The following is a 9,924-nucleotide window of genomic DNA, read 5'->3' as shown; positions in this document are numbered from 1 at the left end:
AGAGACCGAATAAATTCTGCAAATGCTAATAGTCATTATTGTTAGGCATTATGGTTATGGGTGGTTTTAATTATCTTATCACTGTGTTTTGTTTACTAGACCAAGCTTTTATAATGAGGAAAAAAGTGAGTATGCAATACTGAACTCCTTCAGCTACTAAAACAGTATCGGAATTAATTCATGACCTCTTAACTCATGACCTTTCAGAACATCTGTTCTCTCCCCTGCCCCAAAAAGAAAATTGGCTCATCCCTGCTTGCCATAGGCAGCTTGGCTATGTACTTTCATTCTTTGCTAAGAATCCACAGCAGCCTGGGTATTTGTTAGCTTTTTATTACTGTAAGGAAATACCAGAGGCAGGGTAACTTTATAAGAGAGGGAGATTTGCTTTGGCTCCTGGTTCTGGAGGTTCTCAACCCAAGATCAGGCAAGCCCAAACAGTCCAGCCTGTGGCTGTAGCATTCTTTTTTTTTTTTTTTTTTTTTTTTTTTTTTTTTTTTTTTTAATAGCTATTTACTTATTTGAAAGGGAGAGTTACAGAGAGGCAGAGGCAGAAAGAGAGAAAGTTTTCCAGGTGCTGGTTCACTTCCTATATGGCCACAACAGTCGGAGCTGGGCCAATCCAAAACCCGGAAGCAGGAGCTTCTTCCTGGTCTCCCACATGGGTGCAGGGGACCAAGGGCTTGGGCCATCTTCTACTGCTTTCCTGGGCCATAGCAGAGAGCTGGATCAGAAACAGAGCAGCTGGGACTCAAGCCAGCACTCATATGGGATGCCAGTACTGAAGGTGGAGGCTTTATCCACTACACCACTGCACTGGCCCCAGCTGGGCCATTCTTGTGGGCACAGTCCCAAGGTGTCCCTGGCATCACATGGCAATAGACAGGGAGCCCAACTATATTTAACTATGCATCTCTCCTTTTTTCCTTATAAAGCCACCAGGATCAATCATGAGGCCTCCATCCCAAAGACATAATGCAGTTTAGTCCATTCCCAAGGCCCCACCTCTAAAGAACTTAACTGAATTAAGCTTGTACCCTCCTGATGCCATTAACTAATGACTTTGGGATTTAAAATCCTGTGTGAGTTAAGGACCAAACCATATTCAAACCACAGCAGCTAGTCTTTAAAGTTTTCTTAAGTAAATGTTGGGTAGTAGGAAACACAGATTAAGGGTAACCATTTGATACCACTGAGATGAACTTTTAAAAAAGCACTCATGAATCGCACAACACATAGTTTCTTGTTATTAAATTAAAGTAAACTTGGATTAGGTAACAACACTTTTAATTTATTCTCAGAAGGCATTTTGTGTTTGGGGGAAATCTGGCTAATGAATGAATTCAATCAAGCAGACAAAAAATAAATACAATTTCCCTCTTGGTGTGCTAGATAATTAATGCTTTGAACATGTGAATCATTGTTATATATCATACTAAGGATATAAAAGATTTTTTCTTAAGATAGTGCTATTTTGTTGGAGTAATTTTTAAGTATTACTGTGTTAGTTATTTAATATTTACTTATTATAAAGTCATCCAATGAGCACAAGGAATAAATTTAAGTAAGCACAACATTTAAGCTAAGGACTCATGCCAATGTTCTCTTTAATATATTTTATTTTAAATATCTATATTTTGAGAGTTTCACATTGGTAAGAAAATTCTGACTGCTGCGGATAATTGAAAATAATAAACTTTTTGGCACCTACATTTGTAATGATGTGTACTTTTATTTTCTATTAGTTTTACTATATGGAAAATTGGTTTATTAAATAGGGGGAATTGATAGAGTACAAGCAGGTGTCAGCATTTTTTAAAATTAGTCCCTAATAAAGTAACTTTGTATATGTTATTTCTCAAATGTCCCTTTCCAGATTAATTTAGATAATAAGCAAGTATATTTTATTTTAGTGTTAAAATTCTAGTCCTGCCTAATAACCGATAATGCCTGGCCAGTATGATCGTCACAACCCAAGCTCTTGGGTAAGCATTTCTCTCCTCAATTGTGAGCCTGACCCAGCCTGGGAAAGCAGGGGGAGGAATATCAGGATGTCAGCTTGGCTTTTATTGCTCCAGCCCCTTCTACCTCCTCGTCTACTGTATTCCCACATGCTCAAGCTCCTCCTGGAGTTGGCCAGGAGCCTGAGGAGAGGGAAATATCATCTGTGGAAACATCTTCTGGTACAACAGAATCTCATTCAGAGGGAGATTTGCCCACCTCCTTTGAGCTGAGCACTACTTCTCTATGGGCTGTGCATGACTTCTGGCCTCTGACCAACTACTGAACGTTTTCCAAGTACTCTTTCTGCATGGGTTAGGTAGATTCTCCAGTCTTCTACAGGGCCACATCTAATTTGGAGAAAACACATGTTTTTGCTTAGCACTGTTAGAAGTACATTTAGTTAACAGCCTATTTTACCTTTCCAGGCAGGCTGAAAATCTATATACTGCAACCCTGGGTTGCCCAAGGTTGTAGCCATTGAGCCCCTCAAGCATTCCTAATCTAAATTGAGATATTATGTGAGTGCAAAACACATGTTAGCTTTTGTAAATTGGATTAACAAAGTAAAATTAATATTATTTTGTATTAAAATATTTTAATATATTGGGTTAAGTAAAATATATTTTTAAGGTTAATTTTACCTATGGTTTATTTTTTACTTTTATTTTTAATTTGGGTACTAGAAAACTTTATTCTTCCTGTTAATTTCCATTGTATTTCCATTGCACCATTCTACCTTTTATGGTGTCAAGAGTCATTGAAATGACAGTCCGTGTGTCCCTCAAGCTTCATGCTCTATAAGTGCAGACTGATGTCTCATGTTTGCCTTCTTGGGAGACCAAAGTGTTTCTTTCCTGAACTCACAGTAGCTCTCCTCTCAACTTCATTCTTTTAACATACACAATTGTTGAATTGCCCCTGTGCCTACTCCTCATTGAAATAAAACTAATACATACTTTAACTTTACATCACACTATATTTCAATGTACTAAATTTCAACACTGTATGCCATATGATAGAATGAATGGAATATATAGGAATACCCATTACTTAACCCTACTACATTGCTACAAATAGGTATCTTACATTCTGGGTAATTCCCTGGATAATGAAAAGCAATACCCCTCTCTACCAGAAGGTGGCACTGTACTCCTCACTGATGGCATTCTCAGGAAGGTGCCTTGAGCTTATTCTCTACCTAGACAGAAGCTGGGTTTTAGAATATTTTATTTAAAATAATGAGACACATGTGATTAATTTCCCAAAGAATAATTTTACTTTTGTCATTTTGGGGAAAGATGTGCACACTAAGTATAAATGAACAGCTGTTGAGAATAAAAGGAAAATGCTTCATTTAGAATCTATTAATTTCTATCATCATTGTTCAGTACAATATTCTCAGACTTAATTACTCATGTAAAGAACATTATGACTAAATGTGAAATAAAATCATCTTTACTCCCCTTAAGATTTATTCCTCTTCTAACCACAAATTGTATGACTTACTTTTATTTTTTTACTTATTTTTTTAGCATAGAAATCTCATAGGATAAATAGGGTTTTTTATAAGCCTAATTTTTTCATACAATGATATTGCAATGCTTACTTTGGCATCGTTGTTCTGGTCTCTTCTTACCTCAGTCACATAGAAGTTAATACGTTAGTCACTCATTGCTGCTGGAGTCTCCGCTTTGAGAGAACAGGGCTGTTACAATTACTAGAAGAATATATAACATCAAAAAGCTGATTTTTTAAAAAAAATAGTTATTTATTTATTGAAAGGCAAAGTTACAGAGAGTCAGAGAGAGAGGTCTTCCATCAGATGGTTTATTCCCCAAATGGCCGCAGCAGCTGGAGCTGCGCTGATCTGAAGCCAGGAGCCAGGAGCTTCTTCCAGGTCTCCCACATGGTTGCAGGGGCCCAAGGACTTGGGCCATCTTCCATGCAGCCCTACCCGCTAAGCCATGACATTGGCCCCAAAAAGCTGATTCTTGCTTTTCTTCCCAGGATAATTTAGATGGTCTTGCAATGTATCATTTACTGATGGCAAGAGGAAAGAAAGGAGACTCTGTAAAGAGTTATTGACAGCTCAAAAGAGCCTCAAATGGATTATATTTAAAGGAATACAGTAAGAGGAATTCACTTTACCGAAAGCACCAATTTGAACAAGCTATCTATTAATTAATCGTCAGGGTTGGGAGTGAAAGTGGTACCTGAGCAGTAAGTACATGACAATAAATGGTGATCAAAGATAAAACACAAATAGGAAAAAAGAAGTGTAGGATTCATTATTTAAAAGAATTATTCCACATCTCATTGCCTAGATTTAATAAGTAAATACAACAGTACATAGTAACAGTTGGCCATTTCTTTTTCAAATTTCCCTTTCCTAATTATCATAGACTAGTCGTTATAAATTTAGTTTATTTTCTGTTTTGAATGTGGAAGGGAAAGCATTGGTTAGTAGAAGGACTGCCGGGTTTTAGTCCAGTGTACAGAACTTTAAAAGTCATGACACCATCCTAACAATGAGTAAAATGCTGCACAAACTGAAAATCACCCATGTTTTTAGACCCATCAGAGAAGCAAGATTGCAGGGAAACCACTGCCCTCAAAATTGGAGAGAGAGACAGGCAGATACGGAGAAATCACAATTTACTGGGGCGGAAACCTCCAATGGGGCCCGGTGCTAGGACGAGAGACTCTGCAGTGGAAGTCCCGTGCGGCTGCAGCTCAGGCCTCGGTGGGACCTGGTCGTGGGGGCCTGGGGTCGACCTGCTGGGAATTCCTCCTCCAGGAACTCTCCCAGGTCCTCGCAGTGAGTGTCAGAGAAAACCCTCCTGTTTCAGACAGGGAGAGGAGACAAGGAGCCTGTCTGAAAACATTGTCAGAGCATTCTGCTCCCCGTGGCGAGGCCTGTCCACAGGAGAAACAGATTTTTCATAGTAGAATCCTACGAGGTTTTATCAGAACGTGGCTTAGCCGGAAGGAGGGAGGTGCCTGATGCCATTCCTCTCAGCCATCTGGTCACCAGCTATGTGGATAACAAACTTAGAACTGAGGTTTACGCCTTGGGACAACAGGCTCGCGTAAGGCGGGACCTGACCACAGGACGTCAGAACACTTACCCCAGCACGACTAATGCCCCTTTATGTCAGGTCTGGGATCCAGCACAGAACATCTCTGTCTCCCCAACAGATTATTAGGCACACTAAAAGGCAAAAAAATACAGTTTGAAGAAACTGAAGAAGTGTAAGAACTAGAATCAGATATGGCAAGATTTTTGGAATTATCAGACTAGGAATTATTTATTTATTTATTTATTTATTTGACAGGCAGAGTGGACAGTGAGAGAGAGAGACAGAGAGAAAGGTCTTCCTTTGCCGTTGGTTCACCCTCCAATGGCCGCCACAGCCGGCGCACCACGCTGATCCGATGGCAGGAACCAGGTGCTTCTCCTGGTCTCCCATGGGGTGCAGGGCCCAAGCACTTGGGCCATCCTCCACTGCACTCCCTGGCCACAGCAGAGAGCTGGCCTGGAAGAGGGGCAACCGGGACAGAATCCGACGCCCCGACCGGGACTAGAACCTGGTGTGCCAGCGCCGCAAGGCAGAGGATTAGCCTAGTGAGCCGCGGTGCCGGCTAGATTAGGAATTTTAAAAGCTGCAACCAACATTCTAAGAGCTTTCATGGAATAAAATAGACAAAATTCAAGACTGGATGGATAATGTAAGTGTAGACATAGAAATTCTAAGAAACAAAAGTAGATACCAGAGTCAAAGGCTTTACAAGTTGGGGATTGTGGTAGAATAGGTTTGGTCTCTGCTTGGGACATCTGCATTCCCTGTTAGACTGTTGGTTCGAAGCCCAGTCTTTCTGTTTCTGATCCAGCTTTGTGGTAATGCATAAAGAAAGGCAAAATACATTAGCATGAGTGATGGCCCACGTACTTGGGCGGAAGCCACACATGTGCAAGACCTGGATGGAGTTCCTGGCTCCTGGCTGTAGCCTGGCCCAGGCATGTTTGTTGGAATCATTTTAGAGTGAACCAGTGGAGGGAAGATATCTCTCTCTTTCTGTTTCCCTGTCTCCCTTTCTCATGGTAGGTCTGCCTTTCAAATAAATAAGTAAATAATAACTCCTTAATAAAGAAAATCTATGAGCTTAAAATAGGTATTTTGTCTAGCAATTAAGGTGCCACTTGGGACCTGTGTTGCATATCAGAGTACTTGGATTTGATACCTGGCTCTGGCTTCTGACTCCAGCTTGCTGCTGATACAGACACTAAGAGGCAGCAGATGACAGCTCAACTGGTTGGAGAACTGAGTTGATGACTTTCCAACTCCTGGATTTAGCTCCCTAACTGTCACAGGCTTTTGGGCAGTGGACCAGTGAATGTGCTCACTCGCGCGCTCTCTCTCTCTCTCTCTCTCAAATAAATAAAATGTTTAAAACAAAACCAAATATTTTAAAAAGAAAAAGATTCTATGATACTAATAGAATGGCAATAGAAAACACCCACAACGAAAAAGTAAGACTATTGTCTTACCAGGAGAGAAAAAAAAGGAAGGAACAGAAGCAATAGTTTAAGCAATGATTGACAATTTCCAAAATTTAGTGTCAGACACCAAATGGCAAATCCAGAAAGTTCAGAGAAAACCAAAGGTATGATTATTAAAAAAAAAAAAACCTACACATAGGCATATCATATATAATAAAATTGGAGGAAAATGAAAAATAAGCTACAGATTAAAAGTGCTTTTCATAATATTTCAGAAAATCAAAATTGAGGGGAAATACCTTTAATGAAGCCATAGAAATAAAACATTTTACCTATGAGGGATCAAAAACAAGAACGGCATCTTCTCCTCTGAAAAAGTGATATGAAATGTGTAAAGGGTTGGAGGTAAAAATCCTATCAACAAAGATAACCTTTACTCTGCAAAATTCTCCTTCAAAAGTTGAAGGGGAAACAATGAATTCCTTAGATAAACAGAAATTCAAGTAATTTATGCCAACTGCATAGGCCCTTAGAAAAATGTTTGCAGGGCTACTTCAGAGAGAAGGAAAATTATATAGATCAGAAATTCAGATTTACATTCAAGAAGAAGAATCATCAGCAAATTATTAAATTAAGATGAAATCAACTCTTCTTTTTCTTAGTTAATCTAATACATACATTTCTTAAAAATAATAACAATATATTTTTGATTATACTTATTGTAGATATATATGTTATATATGTGCTTATATATTTGTATGCAAAAGCAAGATGAATGTTAGCAATGACAAGAGACAGAAGAAGGAATTAGGAACACTTTTTAAGAAGGTAAATACATTCTATATAAAATAGTATCATGTTACTTGAAAATGGATTTGGTGGCAGGCATTTGACACAGGATTAAGTCCCCTTTTGAGACACCTGAATATGGGAATGTGTGGTTCAAGTCCGAGCTGCACTTTCAATACCAGCTCCCTGCTAATGCACACCCTGGGAGGAAGCAGGTAATGAAGGGCCAAGTATCACCCAAGTGAGAGATCCAGGCTGAGTTCCAGACTCCTTGCTTTGCCCTGAGCCAGCATCAGCTGTTATAGGCCTTTAGGAGTGTGAGAGCAGATGGAAGATCTCTCTGTCTGTCTCTGCCTTTCAAATAAAAAGAAAGATTTGAGATAAAAATTAAAAAAAAAGTGGAATTGGATTGGTTATACATGCATATTACAAATTCAAGGTCCAGTATTTAAAATGCAAAAAAAAAAAACCAGAATCATAATTGATAGGCTAAGACAGAAGAGAAAATGGATCATACAAAGATGTTCAATTTGTTCAGTTGAAACTCTAAAGGCATTAAAAAGTATAGGAAACAAAATGTAGGAACAAAAATGAACAAAAAATAGAAAATTATAGTAAATTGGATAGATCTTAATCCAACTATGTCAATAATCAATATCACTTCTACATACATCAATTAAGAGTTTTAGACATAGTAGACTTCAGTGCAAGGAAGGTTACCAGGGATAAAAATGGGCATTGCATAAAGATAAATGGATCAGGGGCTGGCACTGTGGTGTAGCGGGTAAAGCTGCTGCCTGCAGTGAGTGCATGCTTCCCAAATGGGCGCCAGTTTGAGTTCTGGCTGCCCTACTTCAGATCCAGCTCTCTGCTATGGCCTAGGAAAGCAGTAGAAGATGGCCCAAGTCCTTGAGCCCCTGCACCCACATGGGAGATACATAAAAAGCTCCTGACTCCTGGCTTCGGATCAGCCCGACTCTGGCCGTTGTAGCCATTTGGGTAGTGAACCAGTGGAAAGAAGACCTCTCTCTGTCTCTCTGCCTCTGCTTCACTGAAACTCTGCTTTTCAAAAAAGTAAATACATCTTAAAAAGAAAAGATAAATGGGTCAGTACTCCATGCGTATATGTGTATGAAATTAACAATAGAGTGTCAAAAATATGGAGCAATAACTAATAGACACCTCACCATTAAGTCTTATAGATGGCAGATTAACATATTAAAAGATTTTCAATTTCATTTGTCATATATATGTCATGTTATACACATGTTACATGATGATATACAATCCAACTATATAATACTGTGGAAAAGGCAAAATTATGACGACAGTATAAAGATCAGTGTTTGCCGTGCTTTAGTGGGGAGCACAGAGAATTTTTAGGGTAGTGAAACTATTCCATATGACACTATAATTGCTGTACATGTCATCATACATGTTTCAAGACCTGTAGAATGTATAACACCATGCGTATTTCTTTCCCAGAGCCCACGTTGTGGCACAGATTAAGCTGCTGCTTGCAATGCCAGCATCTCATATTGGAGTGCAGATTTGAGTTCTGGCTGCTCCACTCCAGTGCAGCTCTCTGCTAATGAGAAGGCAGCAGTTGATAGTCCAAGTAACTGGATTCCTTCTACCATATGAGAAATCAGGATAGGGTTTTGGCCTGTGCCAGACTTGGCTGTTGCATCCATTTGGGGATTGAATCAGAAGGTGAAAAATTTATAACTCCCTCTCACTCTTTCACTCTGCCTTTGAAGTAAGTAAGTAAGTAAATAAATAAATATTTGTTTTTAAAAAAGTAATACTTTTATGTGATGTATGGATTTTGGGTGACGGTGGTATGTCAATACAGGTTCATTGTTAACACACATACCTCTGTTGTGTGGAAGGTTGATAAATGAAGAAGTTGTGTATGTGGAGGCAGGGATATATGGGAATTTTCTGTACTTCCTGATCAGTTTTGCAGTGAACATATAACTAGTGTAAAAAATAAAGTTTGTTAATTAAAAATGCCTTTTTGTAGCTCATTGGTTAAGGAAATTATTCAATTCATTTCATAGATTTCCTTAGTAAGTAAGCCTCACTGCATTAAAAAAAAAAAAAAAAACATGGTCGTTCCTTTTCATGTTCCTTTTTAGTAATTATCTTAAAATAATAAAAATATTCAGCAAAATTAGTTTATTTTTAATTTGCAGTGTACAGGAAAAAAGTATTATTTAGTAGAAGGATTTGGTAATTATAGATTAGATACCTATGGGACAGAACAGTACTCATTAATTTTAGTTGGCTAGGGAATAAAGAAAAGCTTTCATTTTAGATTAATTTTATTTCTATGTCCAGCAATGGAATTACAGATTACTTAAATATGGAATGTAATTTGTAATAAGTATGTCTAATAACATTGTTTTCATAACAAACACATTTTCCATTATTACTTTTTTTAATTTGAAATAAATTTATCTGACACCATAATCATGAAAATTTATTAGGAATTTATTAAAACATATTGAATATTATTCTAAGTCTAAAGAATATTACTTCAATTTCAACTTACAAATTCCTGCATTAAAATATTTTCTTTTTCTATTAAAAGTAACGAAGTTTTCTGGTTCATAATTCAATATGGA

General features: G+C 38.1%; 1 protein-coding gene across 17 annotated transcripts in view; it reads left to right on the top strand.

Annotated features, from left to right (window-relative positions):
* The window catches only part of GPC5 (glypican 5), a 1,599,230-nt gene that overhangs the window by 889,093 nt on the left and 700,213 nt on the right, over positions 1 to 9,924 (top strand). The window lies entirely within an intron of this gene.

Source organism: Oryctolagus cuniculus, chromosome 9, assembly GCF_964237555.1.
Source record: "Oryctolagus cuniculus chromosome 9, mOryCun1.1, whole genome shotgun sequence".
In the NCBI taxonomy this organism is placed as follows: domain Eukaryota; kingdom Metazoa; phylum Chordata; class Mammalia; order Lagomorpha; family Leporidae; genus Oryctolagus; species Oryctolagus cuniculus.
The sequence above is the reverse complement of the archived record's forward strand: the minus strand, read 5'-3'. Positions and strand labels throughout refer to the sequence as shown.